We start from the raw sequence: 8,334 nt of genomic DNA on the forward strand, positions 1-8,334 counted from the left end.
CTGCAGGTAGAGATCCAGTTTTCCTAGTACCATTTGTTGAAGAGGTTCTATTTTTCCCATTTAACAATTTTTGGCACTTCGTAAAGATCAGTTGTCTATAGGTGAATGGATATTTATTTCTGGGTTTTCTATTCTGTTCCATTGGTATAAATACCTATCTTTATATCAGTGTCAGACTACTCTGAGTCCAGTGACTGTGTAACAGGTTTTAAAGTGGGGTAGTGCAAAGCCTCCTACTTTGTTCTTTTTAAGGAGTTCTTTTCTTATCCTAGGACTCTTCCCTCTCCATATGAAGTACGTACTTAGTTTTTCCATTTCTTCAAAGAATGAAGTTAAGATTTGGATTGGAATTGCATTGTATTTATAGATTGCTGTGGGTAGTGCAATGGTTAGATTTTATGTCAACTTATACCTCTGTGAAAATGTAGGGGGAAATTCCAAACTCTCAATCAGGTCACAGGCTGGTGACAGCTCCTTGGGGGGCTTGGTCTTTTTATCAGAGAGACAGAAATGTCTCCTCTCTCTGGTCCTGAATCTTGTTTCTTGCTGAGATTCCCTGTCTGCCTCTAGGGGTAGCCCTTTGTGGACTGATCTGGAAAGTTGCTGGTTCCCTGCAATGTGTCCATGAATTTGTATCTGCACTCATCAGTCTGTGATATCCCTTCTCCCACTTCACCTTTCTGGTCATTGGCCTGCGACAACACGCATATGAAGAGAGCTCTATCTAGCATTGGACTAACAGACCAGAGTTGGACTGGGCTGGGATGCCTCTTGATATAAGATTACTTCTTGATATAAAGTTCTTTCTTATACATATATGAGTGCCACTTTGTTTCTCCAGTTCAGTGGTTCTCAACCTGTGGGTTGTGACCCCTTTGGGGTACCAATAATCCTTTCACAGGGGTCAACAGATTCATAACAGTAGCAAAATTATGAAGTAGCAATGAAAATAATTATATGGTTGGGGGTCACCACAACATAAGGAACTGTATTAAAGGGTCGCGGCATTATGAGAGTTAAGAACCACTGCTCTAGATAATCCAGCCTAGCACAGGTATTACTGACTTCACAATATTAAGCCTTTTATTCATGAAATGGAATGCATAAAAATCAATATCCTGGGCATTATTGAGCTGAGATGGACTGGTATTAGCATTTAATTAGAAAGTCATGTGATTTACTATGCCAGGAATAACACAACTAAGAGAAATAGAGTTGTAAAAAAGGGCTTTCACAAATTAATCTTGATATACATTGCTGTCTGTGATAAGATTATATCTATCTGCCTTCAAGGAAATCCTATCAATATAGATATTATGCAAATTTATGCACCAGTCACCAAAGTTAGTGAGGAAGAAATTGAGGAACAGTACCAATGTCTTCAGCCAAAAATTTACCAAACATATGATCCTGATGTACCTAACAACAGCATCCATGAACGTGGGATATTGTTCCCTTTGTGAGGCCTTTTTTGGTTTCTTCTCAGAGTGTTCTGTGGTTTTCTTGTTGAGGTCTCTCATTTACTCTCATATGTATTTCATCTCTTGTGTGGTTATTGTAAATTATATTGATTTCTTGATGTCTTTTTCAGAGTTCCCTTTGCTAGTATGCTGGACTCTGAGTTCTGCTGGTTAATTTTATACCCTGCTGTGCTGTCAAATATTTCCACTTTTCTTAACAATTTATTTGCCAAGTGTTTCTACAGATAAAATCATCATCTGAAAATAGTGAACATTTCACCACTTGTTTCTCCATTTGAATCCCTTTGATTTATTTCTGTTGTGCAATTGTTCTGGTTAACAGTTTCACCATAATGTTGAATCAGAGTGGTGAAAGGAAGCATTCTTGTCTGGTTCCCATTCACAGTTTTTCCACATTCAGTGAGATGTTGGTCCTCATTTTTTGTGTGTGTATGGCTTTTAACATGTTCAGATACAATCCTTCTCTCCCTATTTCATTGAGTGTCTTTATTAGGAATTGTTCTTATGTATTGTCAAATGCCTTTAATGCATCAGTTGCAATTATGTTTGGTTTTGTTCATGTGGTGAAATATAGTCATGTTTTTAATATTGAGCCAATTTTTATGTACCTATTATAAATTCCACTTGGTGTATTATTATTGCTGTATTGTTGGATTCTAATGGCCAAGGCTTTCTTGAGAATTTTTTAGCCTGTTTTCATCAGGAATATTTCTATCCTTGTGGTGTCTTGGCCTGATTTTGTCATCAGAGTTATGCTTATTGAAGCCTTGCTGATGAAGATCAAGAATTGCAGCCCTCCATATTGGTTACAAATCAATGTAAAAACACAAAACCATATCTTCACCACTGGACCAAAAGGTAATATCATGATAAATTATATTGGATAAATCTGCTCGATAAATCCTCTTTAAATTGTTAAGAGGATGCCATTTTTTAAAGAAGGTATGCTTGAGACAAGCCATGATATTTTTAGTCACTTATATGCATATGATGTTGGAATAAGACTGAAGAAGAATCGATGCATTTGAATTATGATGCTGGTAAAGAATACTGAAAGTACCATGAACTTCCCCCAAATATGCAAATCTGTTTCAGAAAAAGTACAACCATTTTGCTTTTGTTTTACGAACTTTGCAAATGTTATTAGGCAAGACAAGTCCCTGCAAAGGACAGGAACAGAGGAACGTCTTGACAAGCCTGATTGATAGAACGGCAGCAACAGAGGACCCAAACATAACACTTGTGAGGGCGGCTCATGACCTGGCTGTGTTTGTTCTGCTGTACATAGTGTAGTTATGAAATGGAACCAACTTATGTTAATGATTTATTTTAGAACATTTAATGTCAGGCTAGTTCCAAGGAGGTGGAGGTTCAAGATGTCCCAAATGTCCCACTTTTCCATTGAATTCCCCCACCCCCTACTCTTACCGTAACATTATTCCCTCAACACCCTGGGTGCTACAATTCACTGCCATGTCTCAAAGAGTTGATGAAACTTTAAGAAAATAATTCACATGCTTGTGGGTTCTGTGAACTCTGATATCCAAAATTCAGTTGTCAAATGGAATTGTGGAAGCTGGTGAAAACAGATCTCGGAATGGACTGTCACTCAAGTCCTAAGAGATGAAATCGGGCAGAGGAAAATGCAGGATCTAGAGCCAGAAAGAAGAATCTGTCTGAAGAGTCAAATCAGATTTTCTGCTTCTACCAATGAACTGTCAAGAAACCAAGATCAGAAAAGGGAAGGCTTTCAAGTGTGGTGTCTGTATTTCAGCGAACGGTGCTGAGATTGTTGTGGTTGGATGCTATCCGGTTGGTTCTGACCCATAAGGGCCCTATGCATGCAGAAGAAAACCCTGCCCAGTCCTGCACCATCTTTACCATTGTCCATGGTTTGAACCCATTATGCAGCCACTGTATCCGTCTGTCTCATGGAGGGCCTTCCTCTTTTTCTTTGCCCCTCTACTTTACCAAACCCAATGTCCTTCTCCATGGACTGTTCTCTCTGAACAACATGTACAAAGTTCAAAGGATGAAGTTTTGCCATCATTGCCTCCAAGAAGCAGATTTCTTCATCCTTTTGGGATGAACAAAGCCCATGATACTTTTGATATTCTTCAACAGACCATGCCCTCAAGGAAACAATGGATGGTGAGTACGGTCACACATTCCAGTAAGGTAGAGACTAAGGATAGATCCTACCTCATTCCTGAAACAGAGAATTCCCTCCAAAATAGGATTATAACCCTAAGCATAGAGGCTACAACCTACCTTACATCAGAAAGGATTATAGCAAAGGTGTTTATGGATAAACGGGACAGATGAAGCAATTGACTATATCTCAGGACTTGACAGCACCCAAAAACAAAAAAAAGCAATAAATGACATATATGTCATCCAGTATACACTGCTTTCTAGTTTGGAATATTTGCAGGTTGTATTTTCCCAAAGTTTACACAATTTTATTTTTTAATTAACATATACTTGGATATAAAAAGAAATTTCCTGAAACAATTTCAAAATATCTCTTAATTGTATGGAATCAGGGAAAGATATCTTAAGATTAATTAAAAATATTATTTTTATGTTTACAGCTTCTAACGCTGAAAAATAAATTCCTGATTTTGTTAACAAAGGTTAGGCTTCAAGAACTGTGCAGATAGGAGAACATCCATTGATTGACTGTGGTTGGTTGTTAACACCGAAACCAGATTCCTCTGACAGTAGTTTGGCAATACCACTTACTTGCAAAAAGGAAAAAAAAAATCAACTTCAAAGGATATATTTCTTGTAATTACTACATTTTTCATTTTCAGAATATATTTTTAGAAAGTTTAATTATTAATTTAGGAGTCTTTATGCAGTTTTCAAGGTGCTAACAATGGCCTCTCCTAAACTCATTCAAACTTAACTCCAATTTTTTGATAGGTGGTCAATGGAGAAGATGCAGGCAATAATACGTAAAGTAGATCTTTGCCTACGGCACCAAAACTTTTTAGTCCATGTCCAAGTGATGTAGAATACATTTGAATAAATAAATGACAACATACTTTACCTTGAAATCACTTTTATGTAGCCTGTGCTCCATTTTCTTTTGCCTTCTGAAACTCAGATTAGCTAACAACATCCTCATTTGGTAAACTATTGCCACCTCATTGGTAATTTGTTTCTTTAGTCATTGTGTAAATCCTGCCCAAAAGCCTTGTTTGATTTTAGTTCATTTTTAATTTGTTTTATCTTAGAATCCCCGTAATCATATTGCAGCTGATGGCAATTAAAAAATACTTCACTTGAATAAAATGTTCCAGAGTTGATTGTGCTGATGATTGTACAACCCTTCTTAATATGATTGAACGATTTATTTGATATGTTAATTATACCTCAATAAAACTATAAAAATTACTTCACTTATGTTTTGTTTCTCATACTTTTTTAGCTTAGTGAGTCTTTATTATCATTTGAAAATAAAGCATAGTGATTACATTCTTATTTTTTAAGTGCAAAAATATTAAAATTGTTTTAAGCAAATGCCTGTTCACTGCCCCACTCATTAGTCAGATGATAATATAAAATACATTTACAAAAGTATATTGCAGACATTTGTGCGTGCTATAAAAATTAACTTTTGAAGATAACCTGGACTATAAAAGATATTTTCACTAATTTATATCTCAGAATTCAAGCCACACTTAATTTTGGTTGACTTATATATAATCATGAAGGCAATCTATATTTTGAAATTATATTTTCAAGAAATAAATTTTAGAATTTAAAAATGGTAGTTCTAATTTGAAATTAGTATTCATGAACTTTACTACATCTTTTAATATAAAGAAATCAATGAACAATATGATGTCTGATCTGGAAGATTATTTTCACCTCAGATGCCAATATAATAAAATTTCAATTAAAATAGGGATTTTACTGAAATAGTCAATTTATTACTCTACTAAAATGTCATAAAATATACTGTAATTCAGATAACAAGCACCTATTATATGTTATAAATGAAAGCAAAATAACTTCTTCTGCACTGGACAACTGATTGCATCTCCATTGTAGGGTCTTCTTCTGGAAGGCCAGCTGAAACCTGTTCACTTTCATTGACCTTGCTGGCATTTGAAAGACCAATGACAGTTTCCAGCATCAAAAGCACAGTTATTAATTATTAATGGACTTCAAAGCACTGGAGAGAGAGGCTTACTATCTGAATGAGCAAAGCACACCATCTGTCCCTGGGTCCATCACCAATCATGACAAGGGACTGATAGGATATCCTACTTCTCAGAGGCATTTACATTTGCTCAGTCATGTGGTAATTGCCAATGATTGGATATTAAGAACTTTAAAGGAGACTCATCAAAATCACCATGGACTACATTCATAAATTGAATACTATGATCTGATTCCCAAAACAACTCCTTACAACTAAATTAACCCCAACTCATAATTCCTTCAATGACTCACAAAATAGAACTGAATTTCATAGTTTTTTTAAAGCCGTTTTATTAGCACTTCATCCATATGTCACGCAATTCAATAATTCAACCATATAAAAAAATTCAACCATATCAATAAGAGTTGCACAGTTTTCACCATATTCATTTGTGGAGCATTTTTTTCCTTACTCGTACTCACTATTATTCATGTAACTATTTTTTATAATGGTGGCAAAAACCTACAAAATGAAAATCTTTCTCCAGTTCTACCACTTCTACATGTTTAATTCAGTGCCATTGATTAGAATCTTCATGTTGTACAAACATTATTGATATCCCTTTCCAAACTATTCCACCACCATTAGCATAAACTCAATGCCCTCTAAGCAACAGCTTTCTCCTTCACCTATGGTAATCACTGGTCAAGTTTCATTTCTTTATTTTGTTTGTTTTTTCGATATAGTATTCCGTGGTTAACTCCCTTTTTAAGGGAGTTGTATACACATTATCACAAGCAGTTCTAGTGCTCCCACTCCACTCCCACCTTATTATTTCTTCTCCAAATCTCCTCACTCTGCCTCCCTCCCACCACCCCTTCACACCCATAAACCATGGCACCAGTGATTGTCTCTATGCATCCCCTCCTCCTGTGCTTCACAACCTGAGAAACCTAATAGAAACAATAGAAACAATAGAAACAAAACCAAAATGAAATGGTAAGAAGAAAATCATAATATAAAGACAAAAATACAAATAAAATATAAAGAAGAAAGGACCATCATCAACTATTGAAAAGCCAGAGAAGAAATTTCTGTCATGGATCAGACAAGAAATATTTGAGCCTAGAACAAATTCAGGTTGGGATAAGAGGAAGGTTAGCCAACCAAGTATCATAATATACCATGGTTCATTCCACCATAATCAAGTTTACAATGATCCCTGTCTAATAGCAAAACCATTCAAGTTCCTGCCCATGGCTACACAGGATCCACCAGAAGCCCAATCTGCCTAGAGAGTCTGCAGCTGGCCTTTGGACTTCCACTGTCCCCCACAGCACTCTATAAATTGGGAATTCACAATGTAAGCTCTGATACTCTTCCCCTTGCCATCTTTGAGTTTTGTTATTGTCATCTTTGGATGACACAGGCTGGTGTGCTTCTTCCACGTGGACTTCGAGGGCCACAATGGCCATGCATCATCCTCTGTAGGTGGGTGTCTTGAAGGTCATTTTGGCAGAGGGATCTTCCCACTAGCTGGGCTCAAGTTTTCAAGGGAGGGAGGGCATGTTGACTACTTAATTGCTACCATGGAAAATTATGACGGGCTCCGCTCTCAGGTAGACATCCCTATTAGAGGGATGAGGATACTAATGGGGAAGTCTAGTCAGGAGAGGATAAAGGGAGCAAACACAGGCCAGGGAACACAGGCATGCCTGTTGGTAAGAAAGAGGGAGGACCTATCTCCAAGTGGTGGGGGCGGGAAGGGGGGATGACTAAAAATACTTTTAAGGGCCTTTAAGGGGAGACTATCGTTGGTAATGGGCACTGAATAACCTATGCTGGCCACACTTTCTGGGGATCCAAGCTAGGGCCATACAACACTGGGGCAATCAATTCTGGATTTTCAAGGTGCACAAAACGTCCCAAAAGCCACACCAGAAAGAGTTGAGGCAGAAACTATACTATGTAAACTGTACTCTACCTCAATCATGCTTGTAACCTGACGATTTAAAACTGAAAAGTCCTGCTGTTTGAAGAAGCAGAGGACAGTTATACCAAGAGTATCAAACTGTCCACATGTAGACAATCATTGACTCAATGCCCTATATGTTGTATTAAGATATATATTATTCTGGTAAACCTATGAATGCCATTCTCAGTGAAAATTATTATAAATTTTCCCTGACAAACATCTCCCATTGTTTGTTTAAATGGCATCCAGTGACAAAGGGGTTTCTTCTGTACAATTGGATAATTCAGGTACTGTGAAATGGAATTTGCCTACATTGGCCCAATATCCCCCTCAACAGTGTTGTAAAAATTAGTACCAGGGGCCAATCAATGACAATATTAATGGAAGATATTTATGCTCCAGGGAGAAGAAAGATAAAATTCTCTAGCATAAATTAACAAGGAGATCTCTAAAGGGAGCCAAAGGCAGATTAAAAAAACAAAATAAAACAATCAAGGCATGGAATTGGGCTCACAGAAATCCTAGCTCCAGTTACATCATGACCCGGTTCGGTACTTGCCCTCAGGAAGGGAAAACAGAAGGTTTGGGACTATAGAAAATTATGGTGAAGATATTTGATGGGACCTGGCTATCAGATAAAATAGTGCCTGGGGTCTTAAAGGCTTGTTTCCAGATAAACCTCCATCTAAGTGAGAAGTCAACTAAGTCCACATGGAAGAAAC

The sequence above is a fragment of the Tenrec ecaudatus genome, chromosome 2 (assembly GCF_050624435.1).
Source record: "Tenrec ecaudatus isolate mTenEca1 chromosome 2, mTenEca1.hap1, whole genome shotgun sequence".
NCBI classification, from domain to species: domain Eukaryota; kingdom Metazoa; phylum Chordata; class Mammalia; order Afrosoricida; family Tenrecidae; genus Tenrec; species Tenrec ecaudatus.